Source organism: Osmia bicornis, unplaced genomic scaffold, assembly GCF_907164935.1.
Source record: "Osmia bicornis bicornis unplaced genomic scaffold, iOsmBic2.1, whole genome shotgun sequence".
Lineage (NCBI taxonomy): Eukaryota > Metazoa > Arthropoda > Insecta > Hymenoptera > Megachilidae > Osmia > Osmia bicornis.
Window position 1 is genome coordinate 1,064,581 of NW_025791135.1, and position 19,201 is coordinate 1,083,781.

The 19,201-nt window shown below is 46.0% G+C and overlaps 1 long non-coding RNA gene across 1 annotated transcript; it reads left to right on the forward strand.

The window, feature by feature from the left end:
- Positions 1–1,651: 1,651 nt before the first annotated feature.
- Positions 1,652–2,748, forward strand: LOC123988811. The gene is made up of 3 exons (XR_006830311.1): positions 1,652–1,804; positions 1,895–2,122; positions 2,703–2,748. It is a non-coding gene; the product is annotated as an uncharacterized LOC123988811 (long non-coding RNA).
- The last annotated feature ends 16,453 nt before the right edge of the window (positions 2,749–19,201 follow it).

Sequence of the window (19,201 nt, forward strand, 5' to 3'; positions counted from 1 at the left end):
TTAGTCACTTTTACACGGAAAGGCCTTTAATTAGTAAAGGCAGCTGCGTTTAACCGGGTACTTTCAATCGAAGTACCGTGAGCGAATTCGTCGCGTGTTCAAAATCTTTGTTGTAACTTATTTTCGTGAATATCGAATGAGTAGGACGATCGTCGCCGCGTCGCGGTTTTTATTGTCGTGAGCGCGATGACAACGCCGAAATGTTTTCGGCGTTTGACATAGCTTTGTCTAATTTAAATAAACGCGCGCTTAATCCCGAACAAACCGCCCGCCTCGCGGTGTCGTGCGACCGCACAGATGACGTCATTACAATGCCATGAATAGAACGTAGTAACGAGCACATTTCATTGATGCGTCGTACCTTGCTGCGTAGTTTCTATCCAGGTAAGTGTTTTATATACCATCTTACATTTACGATAATAAGAATTAATACATATAATTAGTAGAAAATAGAAAATAGAAAAATATATATTACAAGTAAATTAATCGATCTTAATGGCTAATCGGTAACTTACATAACCTAGCGATCGAACGTACATATTGCGAATGTGCAGTCTTTACGGTGACTACACGAATGAGGCCGTCTTTACCAGGGTGACATTCGGTCACCCGACCTAGTTCCCATTTCGCCGGGGAAGCGTCGAGCTCTTGAGTAAAACTAAGTCCCCGATTTTGAGGTTGGGGACGCAACTACACCACTTCGCTCGCGCCTGTAATGTCTGTAAGTATTCGTTTGCCCATGCTTTCCAGAACTTTTCCGTGAGCTGTTGAACGAGTTGCCATCTAGATAAACGATTCTCGTTGATTTCCAGTACAGATGGCACCGGAACCGATTTCAGAGCTGCGCCACGAGAAAGTGACCTGGAGTAAGGGCCTCACATGACTCAAGGTCATCGTTTAAAGGAGCCAAAGGGCGTGAATTTAAGGGGGGAGGGTCACGTAAAACAAAAAAATTTTACGTTTTTTTTTTTGCTTAGAAAATTAATTTAATATCTTGAGAATGTGCTGTGAAAATTTCAAACCGAAATTCGAAGTGTAAGTGTACCTACAACGTTGTTAAAGTGACGCGCTATACGATCGCGCGTAAGAACGGTATATCTTTAAACGCGTTTATCTCAAAACACAAAATTTTACGCGCCGTGCAATGTAGCTCAGCCATTTCTCAACCGAATCTTATGAAATTTGGCACGAATGTTCCTTATATATTCTCCTTTGCATGAACCTAACGGCTGATGTTTAAATTGAAAGAAACAATGTTTATAACCATTTATATAACAAAATCTGGTGCTTTTCTTCAAAGTGCCGCAGAATTTTTGATTTTTGAAATTTTTTTTTTAAATTTAGGTTCATGCAAAGCGTATTATCATAATTTAACAAAAAACATCGGGGTTTTTGATTTCGGACAATTACAGCGACCTGTAGGCTGCACGGCGCATGCTCGACAAGCAAACTTCAAACGACTGCAGCTCCGCCATTTTTAAACATTTTGTAACCATAAAATTTGTATATACTCATTAAATGCCATATAATAACATGCCGTTGACCGTTAATAAAAAACCATATACCCTCTTCACAATAAATTCGAGAAGAAACGCCTGTTTACATGACCCTCCCCCCTTAAACATGCCTCGATGCGGCAGAGGAGCGTAGTTAGTTCCTCGCAAGTAGGCGTACGATCGCCGAGCATGCGTCGCAGATGGGTCTTAACGCTTTTGACCCCTGCCTCCCAGATTCCTCCAAAATGAGGAGCTGCCGGCGGAATAAAGTGCCACGTGATATAATCGGCAGCTAAACGCGAACGAAGGTGAGTGTCTGCCGTTACTTGTTTAAATGCGTTCATTAATTCTTTATTAGCGCCTTGGAAATTAGTCCCATTATCTATATAAATTCGTAGGCAATCCGCGGCGAGACGTGAAGCGTTCAAATGCTGCTAGAAACGCTGAAGTGGAGTAGTCGCGCACCAATTCGAGGTGGATAGCGCGAGTCGCCAAACAAACAAAAAGAGCGATGTAAACCTTTTGCGCCCTTTGCCCACGTCCACGATACGCGAGAGCAGAGAACGGTCCTGCGTAATCCAGGCCGCAATGGACGAACGCTCGAGATGGAGTGACTCTCACCGCAGGTAAGTCGCTCATTTGTTGACTTGCGGTGACCGCCCGCCAACGCACGCACGTGACGCATTTGTGAATGTGGCCTTTAACTAGCCGTCGCGCGTTGACGATCCAAAACGTTTGCCGTAAAACATTTAACATTAACTGCGTGCCCCCATGTAACGTGTTCTCGTGACAATCAGCGATGATGAGTTCGGTGATTCGATGCACCGGTAATATTATCGGAAAGCGTTGCGGAAGTTCTGAGTTGCGCAACCGCCCGCCAACACGGACAGTACCATCTTCGCCAAGAAACGGATTAAGCCGAAGTAACGGACTAGCTTTTAACAGGGATTCGCCCTTAAATAGCCGCTATTTCCCGTCGATAATGCCGAGTCTGGACGTACGTGATCCAGAATTTACGCGCCGCGAGGATCTCAGCCGCGGTAATAACCGTGTCTGAATAGCGATTCCCTTTATTTCGCGAGGTAAATCGGAAAACGTACGCGTGATGCGTAAAAGTTTTCGCCATGAAGATGTGCGCATTGGCAGATCCCATTCCGTCTCCGATTGAACGTGTAACAGCTGATATTATTTTAACTTCTGCTTCAGCTTCCTTCGGGACCGTAGGCTTACTTTCTGGCCACTCATTAGGAGCTTGTATAGCCAGGAAGGGCCGTGCCACCAAAGGGTATGTTGAAGCAGCTGTGACACGATAGACCACGAGAGGCGCAGCGGGATTATGACCCGAAGGTACGTGTCGCCAAATAGCGTTAGGCACGCGATTTTGAATTTCTGCGACCCGATGCGCAGTAAATGTTTTTAGTTCGCTCGGTTGCTTATTATCCACGCGAGTGATACTGTGGAATCGGTCCAGCAGTACACCGTGCAATTATTAAGTTTAATGTAACTTGCACGTGTTCGATCAAACGCGTCATTATTAGGCAAGCGCATAGCTCGAGACGCGGAATTGTGAGTGGCTTCAATGGAGCTACTTTAGTCTTAGAAAGCAATAATGTACCGTGGTCTCATTCGCGACGTTGATTACGCGTAAGTAAACTACGGCTGCGTACGCGTCTTGAGAGGCATCTGCAAAGCCGTGAATTTCGTACATCAGGGATCATTACCGATCCCGACCCATCGCGGTATGAAAACGTTTGCAATTCCTTAAATTCCGCCGCATATTCGCGCCCATTGTTTGGTCAACTCCAGTGGTAACGGTCGTCCCAATCAAGCTTGCCACCCATAGCTTTTGAATAAAAATTTTTGGACTACGATTACGACTGGAGCGATCCAAACCCAACGCATCGAAGATTTTCGCTACGGTAGATAAAATGAACTCGCTATCGGATTAGCCGTATCGCGAGATCGATTTTTAATTTAAACCGGAATTCGTCACGTGTAGATTGCCAAAGAAGTGCCAAGCAATTTTTAACCCTTCAGAATCTTGAAGGTATCGTTAATTTCTGCGTTAATGTCGCCGTAGTGCACATGTACTTGCATTGCATGAGGATCAGCAGACGGAATTGGACCAGTCAACACCCCATCCAAAAATAGTATTTTGCGCGACAGGTTCTGTTCGAGAGCCTTTACGAACGCCTTCGAGGAGAATCGCGCCGTAATATCTGCCCCGATAATAAGTTCGATGGGAGCATCATTGTTAGAGAGTGGGTCGGCCCACTCGAGATCGCGTAAATGCGTCCATTTATCAGACTGACCCACCGAATTAGTGCGGTAATTCGTCAGTTTTTTTAAGTACAACGCGCGTAAAGGAATCACAGGCCCTTTACCCTTGCACGCGCGAATAATATTTGCAGACGAGCGTACTGTTGCCGTTGTGCCGGCTCCGATCTCCCGTAACGGAAGCGTGTGCGTGTTGCGAGGCGCGCGTAACGCGTGGGTAACCGATTCGCGAATAAAGGTACCTTGCGAACCGGGATCAATTAACGCCGCGAATTATAGCGTGTCGACTTCTAGGAGTACCGACTTTGACCCACGCGAGTAGCGGGAACAACTCTTTTTTCGCGACACGCGGAACCGCAATGCGTGTTTACTGGTTCTGACACTGAAGGTGTCATCCGTGTTATCGTCGGGATTCGTTGCCGTGCTTGAATTTTGAATCCTTTGAGATGCCGCGTTATTAGTCGATTCGCGACTTTTATTCCCCGTTTGATTTATCGCGGGTTTACGTTCCGAATGCAAGAGTGTGTGGTGGCCGCCCCTTGCAGATAGAACCAACGACGTTTGCTAGAGCAGGCCGCTGGAAAATGACCCGTTTGCAAACAATTAAACAATGCCGGTGTTCGCGCACGAGAGACAAACGCTGCTCAACTGATTGTCCGCGAAACACGCCACATCGGAACCAAACGCGTGATCATCGAACCGCACGCAATACATTGCATTTCAGCCGCATTTAAATGAGATTTAACCGTTTTAATTGGCCCTGTTTTACTTTTGCAGGCGCTGTTTTCTTCACCGCCGAAGACGCCAATGACTCTAAGGTGCGAATTCGAACGTTAAATAAATGCATCCCAATCAGCGCGGGATGGATACAACTCGTCTTCGCCCATACGCAATTCCCACCTCCCCAATGGGACTCTTTATCCAGCTTACGGACAAAATGAAAAATGAGCACGTCGTACCAGTATTCGACCGGACGCGATAAATTCTTTAATGCCGTTAAAGCGCGCGAGCTCTATCACGTAAGCTTCTTAGATCGTTTAAACCCGGCAGATCCGATCGGGGGTGAGGTCGAATAACATTTTAAATGAGCATTCATGAGCGCGCGTTCGTTCGCGTATCTGTCTGTCAACCAACCTCCACGCTGCTTCGTAATTCGCCGCGGAAGTGGAAACATTTTTTAACAAAAGAGACGCTGCCACCGGTCAAACTTGCTTTTAAATAGTGCAACTTTTGCACGTCGGACAACGATTCATTTGAACTCACTAACGCGTGAAAGAGATCCTTTAAAGTTTTCCCACTCTGTATAATCCCCGGAGAATTTAGGCAATTCAATGCGTGGGAGTTGACAGACGGCGCGGATTCGCGATGACAAGAAACGGAGCTTATATTACAAGGGTTACTTGCTGCTTCGTTGTCCGCAGGTAAAGCTGCCCGTCAGAGCGTCGAGGGCGGAGAGGAAAAGCCGCTTCCGTATTGCCGAAGATGTCCTCAGAGAGAGTAGGAATTTGTCCCTGGTCTCCTCCTTAGCTGCCGCAACCTCAATCTGGATGTGCGTGCTTGGAATTTGTTCCAGTAATCCTTCAGCAAAGAGAGACATCCGCGAATCACAGCAGGGCTGTGATTAGCCTTCCCCAGTTTTTAAAATTGCTAAGTGCATTGTTTATTAAACGTGCGTGCACTTTGTTTTTCACGGATTAACGGATCCATGATATTGTTATATTACGATTTTGAAAAATAAACGTACTATAACGCAAGGTGAACTTTAACAAACACGTCCACTGTTTTCGCGTAGCGAAGCGCGTGAACGTCCTCCGATGTTTATCGGCGGAGGTCGCGATGTCAGTTGAGTTCGAACGACACGTGCAAAATCCTTTGTTCTGCCGATTTAATCCGGCTTAAATTTTAGCACTTTCGCAATTGTTCACCACTATTATGATTGTTTTTATGCGGCACTGCACTTCCTTTATTTCCTCACTATCCGGCTTGAAGGACCATTTTGTTGCGCGCAGAGAATAAATTTTTTCTCTGGCAAAATACCGGTAATTTTAGTAAGGAAGGAAGGAGTTTAATAACGTTTAGAAACACTTTTAATGTACGTAATAAAATTTAATAACAAATAGATAGTGTTTAGTCACTTTTACACGGAAAGGCCTTTAATTAGTAAAGGCAACTGCGTTTAACCGGGTACTTTCAATCGAAGTACCGTGAGCGAATTCGTCGCGTGTTCAAAATCTTTGTTGTAACTTGTGTAACGACCCAGAGTGAGTACGTCACTGCACCGACTTGTAGGGAGAGCGGTTCCCTTAGAAGGCGACTCGTAATCAGTGTTTAGGGATTATAGGTTCGTGTGGTGTGCGGCTAAGGAGTTGAAATCCAAACACTAATGTGCTAGAAACTAATGGAAAATTGTTTATTCAAAAATAGAAAGGTAAGTGAATATTGAAATATAATACAAAATCGCTAGTATCACAATAAGTGCGGCTTAGAATTAGGAATACAATAAGAGATTATAATACGTTCGCCCTAGATTGGGAATACAATTGAAAAAATATGTATTTAGTAATTAATATATGTAAGTAAAAATTAATAATTGTAATTAATTGATAGCGCTAACGCGAATGCGGCGTGGTCTTCTTATACAGTCAACACTCTGTTTGTTTTCAACAATAATTATGGAAACTAAACTCCAGAGGTTTGTGCTAGACCATTGGAATCAAGTTAACCCTTCCTACAGGTCGCAATCGGTTTCTGGTTATACCAGAGCCGTGTTAGACGCAGGCCGTTCAAGGAGCTCCGCTCCTCGCTAGCTCTTTACACTTGAGTGTTGGCTTAGCGTAACACCTGTGTAACAAGTTGCGCACCGCGAATAGGAGGTCCACTGATCCGTAGTCCTGCACGCCACCAGTGGAATAGTAGAAATTAGCTATAGCTCGCGCTCTATCGCTGCCTAGACAGTTCAGCGCAAGCTCTTCTCTACTAATCAGAGTGTTGTCTGTTTCAGACCGAGGTCTGAGAAGATCTGATATGAAACTGTGCGGAACGCCTCTATTTATACTCAGATTTTGCTGAGTCGGCACTTTTTTTCCGCATAGAGTTCTTGGGGTAGCTGGGTTTTTCCCGTCACGTGGTGGTCCAGCATCCCCACTCTAGAATACTACCCCACCGTATGGTTACTGGGGTTGCGCTCGCGCGTGCGCGGTCGGACGTCGATAATTTATCGGTAAACTGTTTTACCGTCCGACTTATCGACTAAACTTTTATCGATGTATTTAACAAACTCAGTTATCGGCGAAAATGAAAATATTTATTACAAAAATTTATACATTAAATATTAACAATAAAATTAAATAAAATACTTTGTATGGAACATAAAAATTAGTTATAATAAAGAAAATGAAAACAAAAGGTTTTGCGCTTGATTATCGGGTCGTTACACTTGTTTTCGTGAATATCGAACGAGTAGGACGATCGTCGCCGCGTCGCGCTTTTTATTGTCGTGAGCGCGATGACAACGCCGAAATGTTTTCGGCGTTTGACATAACTTTGTCTAATTTAAATGAACGCGCGCTTAATCCCGAACAATAACGGTTGGCCAAAAGTTTGCATTTTCATTGTGGATAAAACAATGTCTGCTCTGTTGCCATGTTTTTGAACGGGTAAAATTTGTCCAAAATCGCCGCTAAAGACAACAACTTTTCCTCCAAAAGGCAAATCATTTATCCGACTTCGAGAAGGAGGAGGATACTCAATTCGATCAGTATATTTTTTTTTCTGGCTTTGTTCACCGATTACTCCGAGACGGATGGACCAATCGGAATGAAATCTTTTGCGTCTTGTAGGATATGTCTTTCGATTGGTCCCGTTATAAAAACATTTCGCATTTATTTATTTCGAACGGTTTTCATTATTGCAAAATACGTTCTGGTTCAAGGAATGCACCGATTGCGATGAAAGTTTTCACATTTCGTTGATCATTCCGCGATGATTCGATTTCCCAAAATTTATGTAACTTCTTATTGTTACTAACTATTGTTATTATAATAAAAAGCCTATTCTTTAGGGTTACCCTCCAAGGAATATACCGATCGCGATTTTTCAAACTTGTCCCTGCAAGTAAACTTTGAATACTGCTCGTTCCACTAAAAAGTGTGAAATAAAATAATTTTTAACAAAAAAAAATCCGACTTTAAAATGCACTAAAAAGTATAAAATAATTTCCATTTCATTCATATCTGTATTCCACAGCTATTAATACAATCTACTTAATCATTAAATAGGATACTATATATATTTCAAAGTTTTCGGAGGCGGCGGAAAATTAAAAATACCCGAACAAACGGTGCTGACCAATAATGATTTGATTGTGGTATGGCAACTTGGTAATTAATAAGTAGTAAGAGAAAAATTATAGGTCCGGTTGAAAAACATTTGTAATTGTAACGATTGTATGAGAAATTGTCAGCACTCCTGATGGACATGCACTATACTGCAGTTCACAAGAGACCATACTTAACTCGCGCCGCTCACTAGGTCTAGAGATTTTTAATGACGTGTGTTATTCCCCTCTCCAGCTTGCTTCTTATTATACTTTGCGATCATATAAATGGTGGGCAGAAATATATAACGTACGATAACTGAAAACCGGTGATGATATTTGTAAAGTTTCACGATGCAATGAAAATTCTATTATTTTCCGGAAAAAATGATGTGAACACAAAAGTAAGAAGCAAGCTGTAAAGGGGAATCACACGCACTATTAAAAATCTCCCTAGACCTCAGTAGGTCACTAGCTGCGCGAGTTAAGTGCGGTCACTCGTTAACTGCAGTATAGTTAATTCGCAATGGGTATATTGATTTCCCATTGAATATTGTTTATTTGAAATTATCAAATGGGTCATTTGTCACTGGTTGCCGACACCTGAACTAGGATCTTCCTAGTAGAGGAAAAGTTTTTACTTTTGCGCCGCCTCCGAAAACTTTGAAATATATTTAGTATCCTATTTAATGATTAAGTAGATTGTATTAATAGATGTGGAATACAGATATAAATGAAATGGAAATTGTTTTATACTTTTTAGTGCATTTTGAAGTCGGATTTTTTTTTTGTTAAAAATTATTTTATTTCGCATTATATCTTTGAATGTTCGATCAACACATTCGTAAATAAATTTGCCCATCATTGGAGCTTCGTCCCACACAATCATTAGTGTTTGCCTTATTAATTCAGCTAAATCTGATTGTCTTCTTATAGGACCCGGATAGGTATATAATACCCGGATGTACGGACTATGCGCCGTCCCCGGGCCTGGCCAGCTGTTAGCAGGAGGAGTCCTTGGACTGGCCAAGCTTTGAATTACCGGTCGGCGACGCTATTGCTTTGGGTACTCTCAGGACCCGTCTTGAACACGGACCAAGGAGTCTAACATGTGCGCGAGTCATTGGGATATAAATAAACCTAAAGGCGAAATGAAAGTGAATGTCGTCCTCTGTGTCGACCTAGGGAGGATGGGCCTCGTTACGATTAGGCCTCGCACTCCCGGGCGTCTCGTTCTCATTGCGAGAAGAGGCGCACCTAGAGCGTACACGTTGGGACCCGAAAGATGGTGAACTATGCCTGGTCAGGACGAAGTCAGGGGAAACCCTGATGGAGGTCCGTAGCGATTCTGACGTGCAAATCGATCGTCGGAACTGGGTATAGGGCGAAAGACTAATCGAACCATCTAGTAGCTGGTTCCCTCCGAAGTTTCCCTCAGGATAGCTGGCATTCGCTCGAAACGTTATTGCGAGTCTGATCTGGTAAAGCGACTGATTAGAGGCCTTGGGGACGAAACGATCTCAACCTATTCTCAAACTTTAAATGGGTGAGATCTCTGGCTTGCTTGCATCAAATGAAGCCATGAGATTTTATTATTGGATCAGAGTGCCAAGTGGGCCAATTTTGGTAAGCAGAACTGGCGCTGTGGGATGAACCAAACGCAGAGTTAAGGCGCCTAAGTCGACGCTTATGGGATACCATGAAAGGCGTTGGTTGCTTAAGACAGCAGGACGGTGGCCATGGAAGTCGGAATCCGCTAAGGAGTGTGTAACAACTCACCTGCCGAAGCAACTAGCCCTGAAAATGGATGGCGCTGAAGCGTCGCGCCTATACTCCGCCGTCAGTGGCAAGTGGGGCTGGACAAAATTTGGTCCTCCATGAAGCCCTGACGAGTAGGAGGGTCGCGGCGGTGTGCGCAGAAGGGTCTGGGCGTGAGCCTGCCTGGAGCCGCCGTCGGTGCAGATCTTGGTGGTAGTAGCAAATACTCCAGCGAGGCCCTGGAGGACTGACGTGGAGAAGGGTTTCGTGTGAACAGCCGTTGCACACGAGTCAGTCGATCCTAAGCCCTAAGAGAAATCCTATGTAAATGAGGTGTCCTAAAGCTCTCAGATAAATGGCAACAAAACAAAACTGTTAAATATGGCTAAATCGAATTAATATAACACAATAGTTGCAGAGATGCACACCCATTGGGCGAAAGGGAATCCGGTTCCTATTCCGGAACCCGGCAGCGGAACCGCATACCATTCGGGCCCTCGTAAGAGTGTTCGTCGGGGTAACCCAAAATGACCTGGAGACGCCGTCGGGAGATCTGGGAAGAGTTTTCTTTTCTGTATAAGCGTTCGAGTTCCCTGGAAACCTCTAGCAGGGAGATAGGGTTTGGAACGCGAAGAGCACCGCAGTTGCGGCGGTGTCTGGATCTTCCCCTCGGACCTTGAAAATCCAGGAGAGGGCCACGTGGAGGTGTCGCGCCGGTTCGTACCCATATCCGCAGCAGGTCTCCAAGGTGAAGAGCCTCTAGTCGATAGATTAATGTAGTAAGGGAAGTCGGCAAATTGGATCCGTAACTTCGGAATAAGGATTGGCTCTGAGGATCGGGCGTGTAGGGCTTGGTCGGGAAGCGGGTCTGGCTGACGTGCCGAGCCTGGGCGAGGTGAACGTTTGGCGACTTCGGTCGCGTCCCGGGATCCGAGCTCGGTCCCGTGCCTTGGCCTCCCGCGGATCTTCCTTGCTGCGAGGCTTCCGTGGCGGTTACGCCGTCGTGGTCGCTTCTTCGGCCGCCATTCAACGCTTAGCTCAGAACTGGCACGGACTAGGGGAATCCGACTGTCTAATTAAAACAAAGCATTGCGATGGCCCTCACTTAATGTCAACGTGAAGAAATTCAAAAAAGCGCGGGATTCTAGCGTAATAAGCGCATCGCGTACCGCAGCCGACACCCCCCGGGGCGTGAAAGTGTTTTGCCCCCGTCGGTTAGACCCCCCAAGCCCCCCGGTGGCGGTCGTTCCTATGACTCTCTTAAGGTAGCCAAATGCCTCGTCATCTAATTAGTGACGCGCATGAATGGATTAACGAGATTCCCTTCTGTCCCTATCTCGGAGGGGACGCCATCTTGGTTTACTCGAGGACTGACGCGCTTCACGTCGCTCCGTGAAATTTCCGAGTTTTTGGTGGTAAAAACGTATGAAAAATTTTGTGCCGTGTTCTGGAGTGTGTTATTACTGCTAACGTTCGATCAGAGACAAAAGGTTCCGTGGAATTCTGTGCGGGTGGAAAGAAAAGTGAAAAACACCTCGCTTGGCGTTGCCACCGAAACGCGTCGTCGACGCCGACGTATCTGCACGAGAATTCCCTGCAACTGACTGACGCGACAGCAAGATCAGATATAGAACCGGCGCTGCTCCTCTCTGAGCACCTTGAGCAATCCAGGACGTTCCGTTTTTGAGGTAAATGCATAGAAATAATCGTGGAAATTAATTATAAACGCTTGTAGGTTAGTCCGCCATCTTGGACGCCATCTTGGACGCCATCTTGTCCGCCATATTGAGACGACAGACATACGCGCCACCTGGGCGACAGCCACTGAGACCAGGAGCAGGCCTCTGATTGGCCTGCTCCGGCGGAAAACTGCACACGCCATTGGCCAGCAGACTGGAGTGTATCGCCAGCGACGTTGCAGCTCCACAAGCTGTGGCGCTGAACGCGAAGATGGCATCGAGGAAAGCAGCAGATTTTCAAACCCGCGAAAATATGAATGCAGATGGCGACACTACCGATATGGAGCAGCATCATGCGACACGTAAAAAAGGAAAGCACATGCGGAAGCGGAAAATCATCTCAGACTCTGACGCTGACCACCCACAAAAGAAAAGCGAAACCGGTAAGGGACACATAAAAGAGACTCTTTTTAGGAAAGAAGAAATTGCTACGCACAGCGACGACGAAACGGAAATGGATATGGTCACGGGCTACTCCTCGCGGGACCAAATGTATAACGTGAAAACGCGTGCGGAGAACACACAGAAGAAGATAGTAAATTACCTGTCAAACCCGGACATAGAAATTGGAGCAGCTACACGCAAGTATATCCTCACGAAAGTTGCCAAACTAAACAGCCTTTTGCAGGAATCGTTACTGATAAACAGCAACCTAGAGGGGCAACTCATCGCTCTTAAGGGAGAAAATGATCGAAACAAAGAGCTAATAACGACAAAGGAACAAACACTAGCAGCCGCTGAACCTCGGAAACTCACATACGCAGAACGGCTTGGCATTAGGTCCAAAACTGCAAGTTTCTCAAACCTCAAACAGGACCCTCCGAATGTGGTGCTCATACGCCCGAAAGATACCACGAAATATGAAAACAGCGACGACACAAAAAAGGCATTGGTTACACTGATATCACCTCAAGAGGAAAACCTACAGATCAAGAACGTAAGACGAGTACAAGGAAGCGGGATAATCGTAGAAACTGCCAAGAAAAGCAACGTCGAGGCTCTCATGTGAAACGAGAAACTGAAAAATGCCGGGCTAATAGCCGATGTACCAACAAAGAAAAGCCCCAAGATAATAATATACGGAGCACCGAGGAAGGAAAACGATAATGAGCTGATCCAGACCATCATTGAACAAAACATGCTACCCCAGGGAGCCGACAAATACAGAGAGCAGATGAAGATAGCTTTCAAGACCGGCAGCAAAACAAACAAGGAAAGTTGTAACATAGTTCTAGAAACGTCCAGGGAAGCACGTGACATAATCATAAAAAAGGAGCGCCTGTACATAATGTGGCAATGCTGTCGAGTCCAAGATTTCGTGGCAACGACAAGGTGTTACAAATGCCAAGGATATGGGCACACTGCCAAACATTGCAGAAGCGAAGGTGACATTTGTGGGCACTGCGCACTAGCGGGACATATGTTCAGGAACTGCCCAAACAAAGGCCAGCCGGCGTCATGCATCAACTGCAGAAAGGCAGGAAAAGCCCATGACCACCGCGTGACTGATAAAGAGTGTCCATCTTACGTGGCGGCAGTAAACCAGGTCCTTGCCAGAACCGACTATGGATACTAAACCTACACGCAACAAGAACAGGAGCGCAAACATGACCAAAACAGGATACCATATACATCAGGACAACCAACTGAAACAAACCACCCGCCGCCCACAACAACTCCCGAGGATTCACATAGGACAGTTAAACGCCCAGAACTCCATCGCAGCTTTGGATGAACTTAGGCAAGTAATATACACTGACAAAATAGACATTTTACTGTTACAGGAACCATACAGTCGGAACAATATCATAAGCAGCTTAGGCATCAACACTAAAGTAGTAACAGACACGAAAAGATTCACAAACATGGCATCCCCAGACAAAATAAAAACAGCTATAACCATCACAAACCCAAACTACACAGTACTAAAAATAGAACAGCTAAGCCATACTCACTGTGTCTGTATCGAGGTGTCTGTAGGAACATGCAAGTTTTACGTCGTTAGCGCCTACTTCCAATACAGTGACAACATAGAGCCGTACATACAACATATCGAAAAGGTCTTGCTCACCCTCAAAGGACACAGCGTCATTGTAGGCGCAGATGCAAATGCCAAATCGATCTTGTGGCACAGCGGTCAAACCGACGAGAGAGGAGAACTACTGGAGAACCTCATAGCGCAGCACAACCTTTTCATACAAAACAAAGAATCGGACGTACACACCTTCGAGAACACAAACGGTACAGCAAACATAGACATGACACTTTCTACATCCTCCATCTATAACAAAATCAGCCACTGGACAGTCCACCGAAACAAGACCACAAGCGACCATAATCTGATCACATTTAAAATCAACGCACCAGAGCTGTCGAACGACAATACACTAGAAACGGCAACAAGGTACAACACAAAAAGGGCTAACTGGACAAAATTCCAGGAGCACCTGAGAGAAAAACTTGAAAACATGTCAACCGAGAGAAGAGATAACGCGCCCGAGGACCCAGAAACACAGGTTGCACAACTGCAGCATCTGCTCAAGTCAGCGTGTGACGTAGCAATCCCTAGGAAAACGAGACACCGGAAATCAGTTCCGTGGTGGAATACAGACCTTACCAAGCTAAAGGCAGAGGTACGAAAAGCAAGACGCAGACACCAGAGTGAGACCAGCACAGACAAGAAGGAACACCTAAGAAACCAATACAAAATGATCAGAAATAGGTACATCAACCAAATGCGAAAGGCGAAATCTGACAGCTGGCGAAATTTCGTAACCACAGAGGGAAACGCCGAACCCTGGAGTATGATATACAAACTTCAAGCAAACAAAATCCATATAGAACAGGCCCAGGAAAGCATCAGAAACACCAACCAACAAACCACAACTTGGACAGACACAGCAAAGGTCCTACTAGACACACTGATCCCCGATGACAGCCCAACAGGAGAAACACCATGGCACACAACAGTCAGAAACGAAGTGACAACGCCACCAAATACCGATGACACGCCCCCTTTTGGAATGCAGGAAATAGAAAAAATAGTCAGGAAACTCAAGAACAAGAAGGCACCCGGACACGACTTAATAGAGACCGAAGTAATCAAAGAAGCATGGCCGATACTCGGAGAAGGAATCACAACCATAATGAACAACTGCCTCAGACAAGGTTGCTTCCCACAGGACTAGAAACATGGCGTCATCCGCGTGCTGTTAAAAGGAGAAGGGAAAGACAAAACAGACCCAAAGTCATAGAGGCCGATTTGCTTACTCCCAGTCCTCAGCAAAATATTAGAGAAACTAATCTCCCAGAGACTGACAGAGCTGTTTCACGACCATCCACTCTCCTCAAAGAAGCAGTTTGGCTTTAAAAAGGGACACTCAACAGAGGATGCAATCGTTCGGCTCAGAGATGTCGCAAATACCATAAACGAGAAATACGCAGTCGCCATGCTCTTCGACATATCGGGTGCTTTCGATGGTGTATGGTGGCCAGGCCTACTGCATAATCTAAAAAAACGAAACTGTCCCCGAAATCTTTACAGACTAACTCAAAGCTACCTGCAGGATAGAACGATGTGCATTAGCAGTAACAACACAGTCATCAGGAAAACAGCAACCAAAGGCTGCCCACAGGGCTCAATACTCGGACCAAATTTCTGGAACCTGTACTTTGACGAGATTCTCAACATCATCGAGCAAGCCGGCTACGAAGTAATAGCATACGCAGACGACATTTTAGTCATAGTAACCGGAAATTCGCCGAAGGAAATCGAAATAAAAGCCAACCAGCTAACAAGTCTCCTAACGGAATGGTGTACAAAATACAAGCTACAGCTATCGAAAACCAAATCTGAAATGCTGCTAATAAAAGGATTCTTGGACATCAAACGACCACCAACTGTGAAAATAGAGCAAAAATCTCTAAAAATGACACCGACGGCCAGGTATCTCGGAATCTATCTCGGAACGCGTCTCAATATCACACCACACGTACACCACATTACAAACAGAACGAAACAGGTATTTAACAAACTCGCCCACGTTGCGAGAGCGCACTGGGGAATCAACTACAGGAGCATGCTCAATCTCTACAAAGGCGTTTTCGTTCCGATGATCACCTATGCAGCCGCAGGCTGGCTGGACCGGACCAATATATGCCATAGGAAAAAGCTAGTACAGGCACAAAGACATGCACTCTTACGAGTAACAAAGGCCTACAGAACGGTCTCAACAGACGCGCTCATAGTCGTAGCTGGGGTCGTCCCGATCGACTTGCTACTAAAAGAAAGAGCCGCAGCATATAATTTAAAAAAGAATAGACCTTTCAAGTTAGGAGACCTAACCTTCACACCACCAGAAACCACACCTAACGAGGAGCAATTCAATACCATCTCACAACAAATAGAAACACAAACCGCCAATACATGGCAGATGAACTGGCAGCAGTCAACCAAAGGACGAATAACATACAAGTTCTTTAACGATGTATCCAGCAGAATGAGCGCAAACTGGATCAACCCGACGTATTACAGCACGCAACTACTAACAGGACATGGACAAATCCGGGACATGCAAAAGGCACGGAACATAGCCGTCGACGACTTATGTGAGTGCAAGAAGAAAGACTCCGTGGAACATATCATCTTCGAATGCGACAAACTACAACCATTCCGAGACCGACTGAAACAGAACCTCGCAGCTGAAGGAGTGACGTGGCCATGCGAACTGGACGAGCTGGCCAAGAACAAAACATACTCTTACTTGGCAGCGTTCGCCTCAGAAGTAATGAAGCACAGGGAGCAAATCAAAAGGGAAGAGCGATACAAAACACAGCAGGACGCAAGAAGTCAAACACAAGACGGGCGGGACCGCAACAGACGGACAAATGGAAACAAGACGTAAACCACACCAGGACGTGAACATGGAGACCAGCGACGACAAAACTCATACTCGGCAACGCGGGCCCACACTCGAAAGAGAGTGGAGTGCACGAGGTGAGTGGCGGAAGGAATAGACGCCAAACACTTGCCCGCATGAGACTGAGCCTCGCGCTAGCGACCCCGCCTCCTCGTGGCCCTCGCTGGAAACGTTTCGCCTGTGGTGTCGTGCACGCACGGCCTCACATGCGAAACGGCTAAGTGGGTCGCCTCCCGAAAGGGACAGTCTACCCTCCTGATGATCCTTGAGTGGTGAAGGGGGGGTTTTTCCAAGCCTGCCGTTCCTAACACCGACGAACGTGACCCTTTGCAGTGGTAAAACGCTCCCACCACCAGCCGGTATAAGCGAAAGCTTCGGTACGGCAGAGCCGGCGCAAGCGCCAGCATTTAGGCTCAAATATACAACAACCTGTCCCTATATACTTTCTAGCGAAACCACTGCCAAGGGAACGGGCTTGGAAAAATTAGCGGGGAAAGAAGACCCTGTTGAGCTTGACTCTAGTCTGGCATTGTAAGGAGACATGAGAGGTGTAGCATAAGTGGGAGATTTTATATCGCCGGTGAAATACCACTACTTTCATAGTTTCTTTACTTACTCGGTTAGGCGGAGCGCGTGCACCGTGGTTTCGACCCGGTTGTCACGGAATTCTAGAACCAAGCGTACAAGAGTGGTGTGAGGCCTTGCGCCGATCGCCGATAATACTCCGGCGTGATCCGATTCCAGGACACTGCCAGGCCGGGAGTTTGACTGGGGCGGTACATCTGTCAAAGAATAACGCAGGTGTCCTAAGGCCAGCTCAGCGAGGACAGAAACCTCGCGTAGAGCAAAAGGGCAAAAGCTGGCTTGATCTCGATGTTCAGTACGCATAGCGACTGCGAAAGCACGGCCTATCGATCCTTTTGGCTTGAAGAGTTTTCAGCAAGAGGTGTCAGAAAAGTTACCACAGGGATAACTGACTTGTGGCAGCCAAGCGTTCATAGCGACGTCGCTTTTTGATCCTTCGATGTCGGCTCTTCCTATCATTGCGAAGCAGAATTCGCCAAGCGTCGGATTGTTCACCCGCCAACAGGGAACGTGAGCTGGGTTTAGACCGTCGTGAGATAGGTTAGTTTTACCCTACTGATGACTAGTCGTTGCGATAGTAATCCTGCTCAGTACGAGAGGAACCGCAGGTTCGGACATTTGGTTCACGCACTCGGTCGAGCGGCCGGTGGTGCGAAGCTACCATCCGTGGGATTATGCCTGAACGCCTCTAAGGCCGTATCCTTTCTAGACAAAGGTGGCAACGATATTTCTAGGAGTCTCGTGTGGGTCGAAAGGCTCAAAACAATGTGACACTACTAGGTGGCCGGCCCTCGTGACCGGTCATCGCACGGGCCTCAGTTTGCCGTACGGGCGTCATCGGATTCGTCGTCGGGATCTCGCCGTACGACGGCCGCGGCGCTCTAACGGTCGATCATGGGTACTCCAAGTTCGACGTCGAGACTCGGAATCGTCTGTAGACGACTTAGGTACCTGGCGGGGTGTTGTACTCGGTAGAGCAGTTACCACGCTGCGATCTGTTGAGACTTAGCCCTATGCTTGGGGATTCGTCTTGTCGGTTAGACGAGGCCCCAGTAGTAAAATACGCACCGAGAGGAACGAGTGCGAATACGGAAAGAAAGAGATTTTAGAAAGAAAGAGAATAATAATAATAGAGATCTATATATTATAAATCATATATATATATATATATACACGAATCTCGAAGAAATTGTGAAATTGGTGAAGGTCGGATGTTATATTTCCGGCTTTCAGGCATTGCTCATTTTTTATTTTTTTTTAATCGAAAAGCAATACGCGGCTGGAACTTTGAAAAATTTCGAGACAAAGCAATACGCGGCTGGAACTTTGAAAAATTTCGGGGCAAATCAATACGCCGCTAGAACTTGGAGAAATTTCGAGCCAAAGTAACACACGCTGCTCTGGCACTTTGAAAAATTTCGAGGCAAAGCAATACGCCGCTAGAACTTGGAAAAATTTCGAGTCAAAGTAACACACGCTGCTCTGGTACTTTGAAAAATTTCGGGGTAAAGCAATACGCCGCTGGAACTTGGAGAAAATATGTATTTTAATATTTTCTCATCATCGGTTCTGTACGGTAACTACATTGCGAAAAATATGAATAAAACCCATGATCGTACATTGATCGTGATGAACATGTTTTTTTATTTTGGAGAGGTATACGTTCCTTTTCATAAGTGAGACTATCTTATTGCGAAAGTCGAAATCGCACGCTCTCACGGCGATTTGCCCCCGTATACGCCTGGGCGTAAGCCCGTGCGTCGCCGACCTAGCGGCCTGCCGATCGGTATTTAGAGGGAGGCACTTTGAAAGCAACACGCCGTTGGAACTTTGAAAAATTTCGATGCCTCGACAAAGTTCGTACTTTTCGCTAAAATCCTCGTCCTATGATATATTTCGATCAAGATCTACATTGATCGTCATGAACATGTCTTTTTATTTTGGAGAGGTATACGTTCCTTTTCATAAGTGAGACTATCTTATTGCGAAAGTCGAAATCGCACGCTCTCACGGCGATTTGCCCCCGTATACGCCTGGGCGTAAACCCGTGCGTCGCCGACCTAGCGGCCTGCCGATCGGTATTTAGAGGGAGGCACTTTGAAAGCAACACGC